Genomic DNA, 14813 nt, shown 5'->3' on the forward strand with positions numbered 1-14813 from the left:
AGGCAATTTGATCTAAGAATCCGGAGTTGAGGGGTATAAATCTAGAGATATAAAATCAGGAGTTGTCACCATAGAGATAGAACTTAACACTACAAGGCCAGGTGAGGTTAGCGAGGGTGTGGGTGTAGACAGAAAGGTTCAAGGATGGGTCACAGTGGCATGGCAAGGTTCAGAGGTCAGGGAGGAGCGGAGGAACCAGCAAGAGAGCTGAAGAGGTAGGGGAGAAGCAGGAGAGTTCTAGCCCAAGAAGCCATACCAGGGAAGGTTCTGGGGTGTAGGAGCAATCAGCTGACTGAGTGAAAAGAGAGCTGACAGGTGGCCTTGGATCTGACAACCAGGAAGATCATTGGTGGAAGATCATAAGAGCAAAAATGGAAGAGTCAGGTACATTAAGTCAAAACTCTAGTGCAATACAGTATGGATGGGAAGAAGGGGGTATAAGGGGCTAAATGGTAATGGAAAGAATACAATAAAGATTAAATAAATAAATAACTTACCAAAAACTACAGTATGAATGGTAGGCTGTGTCAACATAAGAATATGCAAATCTATAAAGAAGTTTTTTTAATCCTCACCTGAGGATATGTTTACTGATTTTTTAGAGAGAGAAGAAGAGAAAGAAAGAGACATTGATTTGTTGCTTTACTTATTTATGCATTCATTGGTTGATTCGATGGGGGATCGAACCTACAACCTTGACATATCTGGACAACGCTCTAACCAACTGAGCTCCCCAGCCGGGGCTAGCTGGAATTTTAAAAGAACTCTTGCACTCAGTATTATCAGTGATGCAAACCTACTGTTGTGTGTATCAAGGTTTTCCCCCATTATCATCTTATTTCATCAGATGAGTATGCTGATAAGATCTCCTTTGGTTTTAGTGCCAATTGATAATCTGGCCCGAATCCATGATTTCTCTGGGGATTGTGAAATTGATCAGACTCTAAAGTCAGCTGTCATCCCCAGAAAAGGTGGGATAGAAGAGATTTAAATGGACAGTGCAGATTTACTGGGAGAAAGATGATTCAATTCCAGAGATATTCATTTAGAATGAATATCTCACACAGCGACTGAGCCCCTGAACCTGGTTTTTAAAGAACTCCTTAATACATTGCTGTAAGGATTTCTACAACCACCCTGCAAAGAAGGGGGTGCGCTCCCCATTTCGCTGGCTGAGGACCCCAATGGGTGAAATGCCCAGCTGAAGATCACATGCTGATGATGGCCGAGTGGGGCCTGGCCCCTCATGCTGGGCTTTCCCACCATTCTCTGTTTCTGTGGGAAGAGACAAAGACGGGCAGGGACAGGAACGTTTTTTCGAGACCTCCAGGGGAAAGAAGGAAGGAAACAGAGAAACAAGGCAGTGTAATCAAGTTTCGAAATGCAGCTAGCTGCAGCGATACGCCCTTTGTAGAGGCCAGTAAACCGAGGCAGCAGACAGAAGCCAGCAGCAGAGCGCTTTGCCTGTGGCCAAGCAAGACCAGAGCCCCTCTCCTTGGGCAACGCTAGCTCTCTGCTCACACCATTACATTCATGCCCAAGGCCAAAGCGGTGAAAAAGCCTTGACCAGGCCTGTGCATGGGGATGTGTCTCCATGTTAGCCCCTTTCTATAAGATCTGTTCTCCTCCAAGGCCTGGGAAATGTCCTTCTCAAAGCCATCAGTTTCCTCCATTCCAAACATGTAGTGACATTCCTTTAGTCCTCTGTGGCACTTGGAAAACAAAGCTGTTGACTAACTATATTAAGAAATGCCATCCACAGCCTGCCCCTGGCAGCCCTCTGAGGCCCAGTGACGTCCACCCTTTGGGGTCATGGGGAAAGAGGCCTGGGTGGCCTCTCAGCTCCTAAATTGCTTTTCCTGGCACAGCCTGGCCCTCTGGGCTGTGCCAGACATAAAGCAGAGCGACCTCGTTTTATGAGAACTCAGATTTAAAAAGAAAGGAAAGAGCAAACTCACAGTACATGTGCCTCAGCAGTTGACTTTTAAAAAGATTTTATTTATTTTTAGAGAGAGGGGAATGGAGGGAGAAAGAGAGGGAGAGAAACACTGATGTGAGAAACACCAATCCATTGCCTCGTACGCGCCCTGACTGAGAACTAAACCGGCAACCCAGGCATGTGCCCTGACTGGGAATTGAACCAGCGACCTTTAGCTTTGTGGAATGATGCCTAACCAACTGAGTCACAGCAGTCAGGGTCTCAGCAGCTGGTTCTTCACCAGCCCCCACCCCCACCTCCTTGGGTCTAAAACAAGATTCCATCACCAGCAGTGGGTCTCGAACATCACTTCCCACACACCTGCCAGCGCAAGAGCTGCACAGGTCTTTTGGACTCTGCGAAAGCATCTGTTCTGACTCAAGGGTCCTGGCACGGGGTTCCTAGCAGGCAGTGCCAATGCTGCTAGCCCACGGGCCACTCTGAGCCAAAAGATCCCAGAAACTCTAATAATACACTAGTTCAGTGGTTCCCTGGCTGCGCATTAGAATCACCGAAGAGCTTTTGAAAACAAATACCTCTGTCAGTGCCCCAGTGCAGACCAATGGGTCAGAATTCTTGGGCAGGGGGCGGGGGGAGTTGTGTGGAGAAAAAATAGGACTCCAAAAATAAACATGGGTGGCACCTTGTATGCACCAGTGATGAAAACGTGCAATGAAAGGGAGGACAATTTTTAAATTCCTCTGCCTCTAAGATCAACATAAAGAAATGCAAGAAATAAGGCCCTGGCTGGTAGCTTAGTTGGTTAGAGCATTGCCCCCATATGCCAAGGTTGTGGGATCAATCCCCAATCGGGGCACATACAAGAAGCGAACAATGAATGCATCAATAAGTGGAACAACAAATCGATGTTCCTCTCTCCCTCCCTTCTTCTCTCTCTCTCAAATTAAAAAAAAAATCCATTAAAGACAAATGTAAGAAATAAAAACAGTCTTCCCCAAGATATTGGGTGCATGTGGGAATTGAGAGCTATTGCACTATGCAATACATGGGGAGAAATAAATCACACAGTCATCGTCATCATTTATAGTCAGGTACTAGATATTCTGTTTTTAAAATATTTTATTTATTTCTTTTTAGAGAGGGGAAGGGAAGGCGAGAGGGAGAGCAACATGGATGTTGGAGAGATACATTCATCAGTTGCCTCTCTCACGCCCCCAAGTGGGGACCCGGCCTGCAACCCAGGCATACGCCCTGACTGGGAATCGAACCTGTGACCTTTTGGTGTGCAAGCCAGCAGTCAATCCACTGAATAATCATGATCATACATGCATTTATAAAGCTCCTACCATGTGCACACAGCATCACATTCGATTCTCCTACAGGCTATGCTGGGGCCACAGCCATTTCCTCCCATTTTACACATGAGGAAACTGTAGGGCTGAGAAGTTAGGGTACTCCCCCCCAGGTCCCAGTGAGGCTGGAGCTGAACTCAGGCAGGGGACCCCCACCCCCAGCCCAGGCTGGAAATGGGGAATCAGCAAACTACAGCCAGGTCAACCCCTGCATGCCACTGGTTTTCAAGCAGCCAGTAAGCTAAGAATGGTTCTTACATTTATGGTTGGGGGAAAAAATCCAAAGAACAATAATTCATGTCACGCGAAAGTTATATGAAATTCAGATTCTGGCATCCACAAATCAAGTTTCATTGGCACACGGCCACACCCACCGGCTCCCATCCTGTCCGGGGCTGCCCTCAGACTTGAGCGGCTGTGACAGAGACCGAATGGCCGGCAAAGCCCCAACCGTCTGCATCTGGTCCTTGCCAGAAACAGGTTGCTGACCCCTGCTTGAAACAGTTACACTGTTTATAAATTCTCCACTTTTCTTTTTTTAAAACACTTAGAGGAGTCCTGTTTTTGCCCCCAAATTGCTAAGTTCCAGCATGTATAAAGTTGCCTTTACCGGGCCGTTTAACAACGAACCAGCGGTTGCTTGTCCCAGACTTCCGGTGGGTCAGCTCAAGTCCCTGGATGCAAACACACTGAGTGGTCAGCGTGTGAGGCCGTAAGTCTCGTCTTTCACTTGTATGTGTGTGTGGCAACTGCCAGTCTCCTAGAGACCAAGAAAAGACAAGAAAGAAAGGAAAGAAAAGTAAAATGACAAACTAGAGAGGGTGAGGGACCCCCCCAAAGTTATCCCCATGCATTTGTAGAAAGCATTCATTTAGCAAATATCTCTTTAAAAAACCAAGATTTTATTTATTCATTTTTAGAGAGGGGGCGGGGTGGGGGGAAGAGATGGAGAGAAACATCAACGTGAGCAACATCGGACAGTTGCCTCTGGTATAGGTCTTGACCAGGGACTGAACCAGCAGCCTAGGTATGTGTCCTTATCAGGAATCTAACTGTTGACCTTTAGCATTGTGGAAAAATGCCCAACCAACAGAGCCACACCAGTCAGGCTGGAAAATATCTCTTGAGGCCAATTACACACTCTGGGGAGTCAGAGGAAAGAGTCACAATTTTTGTCCTTAAAGAGCACATGATCTAGTCGGAAAGTTCAGTAAGTGGGTATAGAGCTGTATAGGACCCTAAAGAGAAGTTATCCTGGAAGGCATCCTGGAGGAGGCGAGCCTAGAAGGGCTAATTAGCAGGTGCTACATAAAAGTGTTGTGGCTCTAGACCCTGGAGGACAAGCCTTTGTGTGTTTCTCAACTCCATATCCCAACTGCTCTGCTGTGGACCTGTGCCTAGCACTCAAGAGGCATTTATTAAGTATTATTTTTATCCCTGAGAAGAAAGGAAAGATTCTAGGTAATGTTTCAATTTTTTTAAATGATAAAATTATTATATACTCATTTAAAAATTGTTAGAAAAAAGAAACTATGCCAGAAAAAATTAACAATCACAACACTTATTTTCTTCTAGTGTTTCTATAAATAGGTAAGATATTTTACTTTAATTTTATATCCTGCTTCTCCCCATCTCATCATGATACCGTAAGTACCTTCTCTGTAGTAATAGCCTTAGCAGACATTGGTTTTCATGACAGTCTAATATCTTGCCTGGTGATAGGTCATCAACTCCCTTAACTAGTCCCCTGCTACCGGACAGAGTTATTCTCTGGTTTTCCGTCTTTTTGTGAGGACTCAGCAATTTGCTTCCAGTGCTGCATGTGACTGTTAGCGATTATTACAGATACAGTTTCTCCATCTCTATCTAGGGAGATAGCAGCTATTATAGGGAGGGCTGAACAAATGTCTTCATCCCTAAAGCTTCCTTACAGGTTTGTCCTTGCAAATGACTCCTTGGAGGGGAATCCCGGGCTCCAGCTCCCTGGAGGACAAAAAGTCAGAAGTGTTTCCCAAAGGCTGAAACTGACATCACCCTCCCTGTAGGAAGCTTTTTAAATGGTGATGCCTACTGGGCAGCAGCCACTCCAGTTTCTCTTGTTTTTGGTATAAATGGGGCTGAATTTGCAAATGTAAATGACATCGTTCTGGAGCTCTGAGTGGCCAGCCCTGCCCTTCCCTGACAGGTGCTCACTGCCTTTAAGGACACGGGTGAGCCGCACCCCACCCAACAGCTGCTTACCACGTTTACATGCAGCCCTGAACGTTGCCAGATCGAGCAAATAAAAATACAGGGGGCCAGTCCAATGTGAATCTCCAACAAACAATAATTTTTTTAGTATAAGCACATCTCTAATGGGCTGTGGGGTACATTTAAACTTTTTAAAAAGTACTCGTTGTCTGTGGGAGAGTCCAGCTGAACTGGGCCTCCTGTATTTCATCTGGCAACCCTACCCCTGGAGAGCCCCATCCAACATTGTTTTTGTTTCCAAATTATAAGAGAAAGGTTATTTACAAAGTTACAGAGGTGGTGGAAGTGCGCCAGCTGGGCTTCGGAGGCTTGGGAAGCACGTTGCAGAGGCAGAAGGAGGGCCCCTGGAGCTAAGGAGAGAGTAAGGCAAAGGTAAAGCGCCTGGGGAAAGAAGAGGGGAAGGGAAAGGAGCAGCTGTGCTCCCGAGAGGAAGAGCGCACCCCCATCCAACATTTGAAGTCACCTCAGTGTGAATGCGACCTTTATCTGCCACCTGGGATCTGTCCCCCCTCTCCTCCTGGGAGTGGGACTATTGCGTTGGTTGGATGCCAAGGGTATAATCCTTGATGCCGTATTAGGAAAGCTGGGTTTGTCCTGGAGGAGCTAGGTTGGTTTGTTTTGTTGGGTAAAGATCTTGCCTGCTTATATTAGTGGGAAAAGGTTTGTTTTCTTTAGGGAGAGCCAGAAATATCTGGGCAGCCCTGGACCCAGAAGGGCTGGTGGAATAGGTCAGAGCAGCTTCCTCCATGTCATCGCTGATGCAAGCCCTTCAAGGATTCTCAGTGGGAAGAGAAAAGAGCATCTTAGCCTTAAGAAGCAGTTACCCTGGCTGGGTAGGTCAGTTAGTTACAGCGTCTTCCTAATATGCCAAGGTTGCAGGTTGTATCCCTTATCAAGACACATATGTGAAGCAACCAATGAATGCAAAAATAAGTAAAACAACAAACTGGTGTTTCTATCTCCCTCCCTCTCTCAAATCAATTAAAAAAACAAGAAGTGGACAGTTGGGGGCCAGGGGTGGGGGTGGGTCAAGCTGAAAGTGGCCTCCCAGACCATCTCCCCAGCATCTTGGTGGGGAAGGACTGACTCAAGACCTGCTGGGAGCTCAATGGGCAACTTGTACTGACTGGCCCCTGCTCATCCGGGGTGATCCAGGGCCCCCCCTCTTGTATCCACACCCTGACTTCCAGAAAGTTCTGTCTCTTGTGCACCCAACCTCCCACTCCCTCAGGGTGGAATCTAACTTAAGACTGAGGTCACCCTGAGGAGCCCTCCCCTCTGACCTCCTTCCTGGACCTCACCCTGGGGCAGGGGCACCAGGAATCTCAGGCACATGGAAACCCAGGAAAATTCTTCTTTCCTCTGATGGCCCTTGAGAGGAGCAAATAGCCATCCCACCCTCACCCCCTGCAGGTCTTCTATCTCAGGGCCAGAATGGCCCTGCCTTCCAGTGGGGGGCCCTCCTCTCTGAGCCCGCTCCAGGCCCCCTGGTCCCACCTGGCTGCTTCAAGGCAGAGTCGAATCTCTTCTCTTGAAGTAGATAGCAATATGTATCTTTATGTGGCCTCTGGTCAAATGAGCTTTTTTGGCTAGTTCTAATCCTTCACGTCATAGATAAGGAGGCAGAGGCTAAGTGGTCTGCTCAATGTCACTGCAAGTTGGTGGCCGGACGATGCTGTGAACTCAGGTCCAGGGCTCCAGAGGATATCAAGAGGGCCGTATAGGCCAGTGGCTCTGCGTGTGCACAGTGAGTGCCTGGTGTTCAAAACCCCGACCGCATACTTGGTGCGTGTGTGGCACCAAGACTGTGTCTTAGCCTCTCTCCTGAGCCTCAGTTTCCTCATCTGTAGAATGGGGTTTATGACAGCACTTCACTCAAGGGATTTGCCAGAGGATCAGAAGATCCTAAACCACCCCTCCTCCCAATGCTGGGCTCACGGCACTTAATGAACGCCACTACCTGCTGTTACTGTAAGGGCGGCTGAACATGTGATTTGAGCAGAAGAAAAAACAAAACAAAACGGACCGTGTGGGTCACCCTGGTCAAAAACATCAAAGCTGTATAAAGCTGGGAGCTGGATGTGAGTCGGCTTCGGCTTCCCAACCTTGCATCCTCTCCGCGATGACTGCACGCCCTGTCATGCCTGCCGTGTTCCAGGGCTGTAAAGCAGGCCGGTCCTGGGCACCGCTCATTCATGCGCTCGCTCACTCTGGCCCGACCTTTCTGGGCATTGAGGCTGCATCGTGGAAGGAACGAAGCCCTGCCCTCCTGCGGCTCACATTCAGTCGGAACACAAGCCACACACAACAAAAAACGTACACACTACGGTATCTGGAAGTGCTGGGTGCTAAGAAGGAAACTAAGCCGAGGGCCCTGCTCGAGTTCTCGCCCTGGATGGTAGCGCCACCTAGAGGACATTTTTGAAATTTCCGGGGGCTTTTTCTGGTTATCACATTGATTGGGGGGCACACCGAGCGTTCAGCTGGCCCGTGTCAGGGACCCCAGACATCCTGCCATGCACAAGACGGATGACGGGGATGACGGGCTGGAGACTGGCGCCCTTCGTGCGAGTCTGAAACTCCCCAGCGGACATGCGTGTAGGTGAAAAACCCGCTCTAATTCTGTGAGCTTGAAACCTAACTGTGTTTGATAATCAAACACAAGGTATTTGGTACACAGATTTATCTCTTGTCACTCACTGCATTTGCAGGAACTCGAGAGCTATGCACACAGAAAGTTATACTTTGCTTGGTGTGGGATTCCACCGAGAGCTGCTTCCTGTTTTAGGAAATCACACAGTAGTGGAATTTGAGTCCACGCACCCCGTCTTCGCTCCTGTCTCACTGCAGGTATAAATGCAGACAGCTGCCAGAACATTTGTATGTGAAGATACATACTAAATTACTTACCATTAATTTCCTCTTTATTTCTCTTCTAAATTTAGAGCATCCTATTGGTTTTTTAAAAGTAGGAACTTAGGTAGGTTTTATTATCTGTGAGTTTATTTCATGCCTGTAAAATGTTATACAAGGGGCACTTGAGCAAACATGCTGATGCCCAGAGACCCCATAAGAGGGAGGAGGGAGGGGGGAGCCAGAGCATATCGGGGAGAGTGTTCCAGGCAGAATGAGCTGGAGTGTGGGGGCATCGGAGTACGGAGGGAGACCCAGGGAAAGCAGCCCACTGGGGCCCTGTCTGCCGTGGCAAAGACCACAGACTCTGGCCCTGCCCCCTGGTCAGAGGTGAGGATTCAGGCTGAGGCAGCAGGATGAGCCATCCCTGAGGCCAGGACCACGAAGGGGAGGAACATAATCTGGTAGTCTGACCCTCTCACGCCGCGCCCCCCCCCCCCCCCACCTTTTAAAGCTCACCGTGGCTTCCTCATGGAGAGGAGCTGGGAAGTTGCTGCAGTCATCCCTCCCAGGCCGTGGCTCAGAGGAGCAGAGGGGCAATCAGGAGACCAGATGTGAGATGCACGTCGAGGGTGAAACCCACAGGCTTGCTGATGGAAGTGTGATTAAAAAACAATAAAACTGCGCAGAGCGGCCAAGGCCTCGGCCCTCAGAGAAAGGATGACAGATGGAGACAGCCGGCTAACCCGCCGGGGATGTTCAGGTTTCCAGTGAGAAGGTGAGATTGGGAAAGGTCTGCATTTTGAAAACACAACAAATCTCTAAAAGTGTAAAAGATTAAGCCTAATTTTAAAAATGTGTTAGTGTATTTTAAAATTGAGAGGTAGGGGCACTGTTTTATTATTTATTATATTGCATTGGCCAAAAAGTTTGTTTAGTTTTTTCCATAAAATGGCTCTAGTAGCCCTTAGTTGTCTTCAACATCATTCAAAGCAATTTTGGTAGATTGTATTGTGACAGCTGTCATGTCAGCTTGCATTAAAATAACTTTTCAAAATTGGCCAATTCTTGTGCAGCCATTTTAATATTGAAGATGGAAGAGGATATGCAACACTTTTGGCGTATTATGCCTTATTATTTCAAGAAAGGGCAAAATTCAATTGAAATGCAGAGAAAGATTTGTGCAGTGTATGGAGAAGGTGCTGTGACTGATCGAATGAGTCAAAAGTGGTTAGAGAAGTTCCTTGGTGCTACTAACATTTTGGCCAAATAATTCTTTGCTGTGGGCTGTCTTATGCATTGGAAGAAGTTTAGCAGCAATCCCTGGCCTCTACCTACTAGAAGCCAATAGCAGGAGATAGCAACATACTGAAAATATCCAAATCCGGGGAGAAAAGGCACACAACTGTAATTGAATAACAATATAAAATTAAAATTTAAAAAATAAAAGGGGGGGGAGAAAATATCCAAATCCATCAAGTTATTGGTGAAAATGAAAAATGTGCCTTTTATTTTACAGTAAAAAAAACAAATGGACTTCTTGGCCAACCCAATACATTGTAACTTGCACATGTATGTTACATATTTTCTTCTGTATGTGTTAAATATCACAAAATAGTAATTTTTTTAAAAGCTTGTCACTGACATCTGTTGGGAGCCCAGATGAGCTCCCGGACAAAGCCAGAACTAGCCAGAACACGGGTGGCAGCCTCAGACTGACAGGTGAAGGTCAAGAGAACACTAACAAGGGTGGTCAAGGGCTCGAAGCAGGACTGTGTAGCTGGTCTACCAGGGTCAAAGATCTGGCCTCGTGCTTGTCATGTGACCCCAGGCAGGTTTGGTCACTTCTCTAAGCTTCCGTTTCCTCATCTGTGAAATGGGGCCCATAATGCTGCCTTGCTAACCTGGCCGTGAAGACTAACCAGAGACAACACATGCAGAGCCTCCAGCACAGCGTCCGGCACAGAGGCCGCTTTCGTTGCTGCAGTTCAGTTGTACTTGAGGATGGACCAGAGGACGGGAAGGGGGTGAGCTGACGCTCCTGAAGAGCGGCTACCCAAGGTCGGGCTCCACAGTAAAGACAGGACCCCTCCCCCCCAGAGCTGGTGCTGAACAAGCACCCACGACTGTTCCTCCAGCGTCCTCTTTCGAAGGTGTCCTGCAGTCCAGCCCCTCTTCTCCTCAAGCAGAAGGCAAATCCATCCCAGCTTCCCTGTGGCCCGAGGATGAGGAGGAGGTATCTTTTCTAGGAGATCAGTTTGTCTGGCTCTTGTAAGCAAGATAAATGTAAAGCCAAATTGTAAGGAGGGGCTGTGTGGTGCACAGGGCAAAGTAAAGGGGTGGATATCATCTTAAAATGTGCCTCTGGTCTCCCGCTTCCCTTGGTCAGGCTGAGGACAGGGCAGGGCCCGCCTCAAGGAGGGACCTGAACAAGCGTGGAGACAGTGAGGACAACGGGATGTGGCTTCCCACTGTCAGAGGAGGGAGTAACTTCCTACGCAGACGGGGAACAACTGGAGTAAAGCCTGTGTGTTGAATGGAATTAGAGGTGCTGGAATAAACTACTGGTTTCAGATGTATAGAGATACAGAAGTTGGTATCACGTGTGTAGCGTATCTATACACACAAACTCACACATGCATGTACACACACACGTATTTCCCGGTTCTGTCTGCTGGGAAGCCTAGAAGCAGTGGCAGCTCAGTAAGCACACTTAGCACATAGATTGTGGTTTCTAATTAGCTTTCTCCACTAAAAAAACTAAAACTCATCCTCAAAATGGCTGATTCCAAGGCGGGGCCACGGAAATGGCCAGATGAGCCTGGGACATTTGTGACAAATGTAAGGAAATAATCAAAAAACAAAATGATGGCTCTGGCCGGGTAGCTTGGTTAGTTAAAGCATCATCCCTATACGCCAAGGTTGCAGGTTTGATGCCTGGTTGGGGCACATACACATATCAACCAATGAGTGCATGAGGTGGGACAACAAATCGATGTTTCTCTCTCGCTCCTCTCTCTCTCCCCCATCCTCTCTTTCTCTCTAAAATCAATTTAAAAAAATTAAAAACAAAGCAAAATGATGCACATATATCAAAGCAACACAAGAGCCAACTGAATGAGCTCTGGATTGACAAGGCCAAAACAATGTAAACATTTGTCTGGCTCTTTTTTGGATGCTATGAACTCCTTACTGGTTTACTGAGTGTCTTAGTCTGTTTGGTATTATAACAAAAACACCATAGAATGGGTGTCTTATGAGCAACAGAAATATATTCTCACAGTTCTGGAGGTTGGGAAGTATAAGAGGAAGGTGCCAGCCAATTCTGTTCCTGGCAAGTGCCCCCCTGCCATGCCCTCACAGTGTCGTCACACGGTGGAGGGGGCAAGGGGGCTCTCTTGGGTCTCATTTGTCAGGGCACCAATCCCATTTGTGAACACTCATGACCTAATCACCTCCCAAAGGCCCCACCTCCACTGCCATCTGTTGGAGTTAGGAGCGAACGCAGGAATTTTAGGGGGACACAGACATTCAGTCTGTAGCCTTGAGCATTAGAGTACAGCTGTGGCTGCCACAAGGAAACCCAAATGTTGACAGTGACTAAACAAATGTAAGTTTAATTCTCTTGCACTTCAAAGTCTAAGCTTTTAGGCTGGTGTGGTGCCTCTCCTCTGCTAAGTCATTAGTGACCCAGACTTTCTCTCTTATTTCTCTACAGCATCAATAGTCTTTACCTCATGGACCAATATGGCTGCTCCACCTCCTACCTGCACATCACTGTTCCAGCCAGGACAGGAGAAAAGAAGGAAGGGGTGAGTATGTGCCTTCCTCTTAGGACATGACCTAGAAGTTGTACATATCACTTCTGATCACATCCCCACCCTCTAGAACATAGTCACCAGGCTGCGCCAATCTGCAAGGGAGGCTGGGGAGAAAAATGTAGTATTAGCTGAGCAATGATGCACCTAGCTAAAAATTATTTTACTGTGTAAGAAAGAGACTAATGGAAACCGGGGGACAGTAAGCAGTCTCTGCCACTCTTAGAAATAAGCTGCTTGTTTTGCTTTGGTTGAACAGAGTTGAGTTCTGATGTGTGTGCCCAGCATGCCATGAACTCAGCAAAGGGGGAAATGAACTTTTATCGACCATCTCCTTTGTCCCGGCACTGTCTCTTTTAAGCTTTCTTTCTTTTCTTTTTTTATTCTTTTATCTCTTTGAACCTTCACAGTGACTCAATAAATCGGTTTTGACAGGTGTGAAAACTAAGCCTCAGAGAAGCCAAGTGACTTGCTACCGGTCACAAGCCATCAGGGACAGAGCTAGACTCTGAACCTAGATTCCGGGGACCCCGAAGTGCCGCTTCTGCCCGTGGCTTCACACCTGAGGCGCTTACCCCTCTGCTAGCCACCGCTCGTCTCTTGTGCTGGGGGCATACCCGTGAGCCCCACGCTGCACTCTCTCCCTGTGTCGTGGCCCGTCCTGGGGTGGCAGCTTCTCCCTTCAGCAGTGTTGATGTCATCCTCAGTGACGCTCCTTGTGCTTAGACAGAGGCGGTGTCTGTAGCTACACCCTGATCTCACGATTAGAACCTGGGTGTCCCAGTCACTTCTCTGTCACCCATGCAGTCAGGAATAAGACCAGACTAGGTGCTTCCCCAGAGAAGCTCCCAGTGGAGCAAAAGACTCAAAAATAGTCTATGGCCCTACCGCCCTGAACGCGCCCTATCCCGTCTGGTCTCAGAAGCTAAGTGGTGTCGGGCCTGGTTAGTACTTGGATGGGAGGCCGCCTGGGAATACCGGGTGCTGCAGTCTTGAAAGAAAAAAAGACTCCATTTGCAAGTGCTGAAGGTACTGAGATAGAGTATGTTTAGGGTAAAGCAGGGGCGCACAGGGTGTGGGAGCCAGAAAGTCTTCAGAGAAAAGAAGGCACTCGGTCCACGAATCTCACATGAGTGTTTCTGTGTCTGGGTGTGGCTCCTCTCGGGAAGGTCCTGATCTTTATCGGATTCTCAGCTGACTGACAACTCAGTAAGGTAGATGGAGCCTCTGGGCTGGAGGTTGAGGAGGTCAGGGTGTGGGGAGGGTGTGGGAGGAGAGTTGAGGGGAGGAGCCGCCAGGAAGGAGCCTGGAGATGCGAGGAGGGACAGCCAGCCAGCACGGACTTCACCCAGGGGCAACCGGCAGTTAGTGTCTAGTTGGGGTGTCTGTTTCACCCTTGACTTATGTCCCGTAACCCTCAGAGTTCTGGATTGTCACATGGGGTCTCCTAGGCACCATTGAGTACACAGAAAACTAGCTTCCCGCAAACACCAGCAGAGGCTTCTCACAAGGGAGGTCCTGGGCTGTGGAGTAGGCATTTGCCCAGCAGATGTTTCAGTCTCGCAAATGTTTAATAACCAGCTCTCAGTGGGGGTCCCTGGTTTGCAGCTCTGCCCAGTTTCTGTGGTGTAAATACTGCCACCTTGGCCTATTTCAAGCTACTAATGTGATGTCGTTGACGAAATATGTATCATTGGTTTTCATGAACCAGGGTGAGCCAGCTCCCACACACTGTTGCATAAACCCCAGTTGTCATAACAGCATAAAGGTACTTCATGGGGACCCAGCTGGAGGTGCAGCTGGCTCCGGGACCATGCTTTTGCAACCTGTCCTTCCTCTCCCTCTTCATTCATTCCTCTGCTTTTTTCCCCTCTATTGTGGCAGACTGACTTCCTCTGCTCTCCAGGCTGTGGAGCAAAGAATTACTATTGGCAACAGCTTCCAGTCGCTCATCTCTCTCTTGACAAGAAAGCAGCCAGACTGGAGCTTGGCCTCTCTTAGTTCCAATTTCCAACTCCCTGGAGAAGAAGCCCATTGGTCCAGCTCGGGTCAGGTGCCTAGCCCTGGTCCAATCAACTGTGACAAGGGAATAGGATTTCGTTATACCAAGATAGCAACCGAGTTCCCTGATGCTGTAACCACAGGGTGGTGGGGAAGGAGAAGTAGCCAGAGAAAAAGGAAGCAAGGTCTGAGCAACCAACTCCTTAGGTATCTTAACCAGCAGAAAATCAGGGAAATTAATCACGGAATTGTCCATGTTATCTTTTCTTGTCTTTTGAACTATCCACGGACCCACTGAATCAGTTGTTAATTCATTCAAGTATTTATTCATTCAATCATGCACTCAGTACTTTTTCTTTTTTACTGAATTGATTGGGGTGACATTGGTTAATACCATTGTATAGGTTTCAGGTGTACAATTCTACAGTACATCATCTGTATATTGCATTGTGTGTTCACCACCCCAAGTCTTACTTTGACATTTACGGAATATAGTATCTGTATTAGACACCACGCAGGGCTAAAACCAAAGGAAAAGAAGAATAAGATTCAGTCACTGCCCTCAAAGAGTTTGTAATCTGGGATTGAGACAAAGCATCC

The 14813-nt window shown here is 47.8% G+C and overlaps 1 long non-coding RNA gene and 1 pseudogene across 1 annotated transcript in view; one reads left to right on the forward strand and one right to left on the reverse strand.

The window, feature by feature from the left end:
- Positions 1 to 3103: 3103 nt before the first annotated feature.
- Positions 3104 to 14813, reverse strand: part of LOC112312007 (uncharacterized) — a 34547-nt gene continuing 22837 nt past the window's right edge. The window contains exon 5 of the long non-coding RNA XR_008427266.2: positions 3104 to 4051. This is a non-coding gene — a long non-coding RNA (uncharacterized lncRNA). The remainder of the gene's footprint in view (positions 4052 to 14813) is intronic.
- LOC112312018 (5S ribosomal RNA) lies at positions 13087 to 13205 on the forward strand (annotated as a pseudogene).

The sequence above is a fragment of the Desmodus rotundus genome, chromosome 7 (genome assembly GCF_022682495.2).
Source record: "Desmodus rotundus isolate HL8 chromosome 7, HLdesRot8A.1, whole genome shotgun sequence".
Lineage (NCBI taxonomy): Eukaryota > Metazoa > Chordata > Mammalia > Chiroptera > Phyllostomidae > Desmodus > Desmodus rotundus.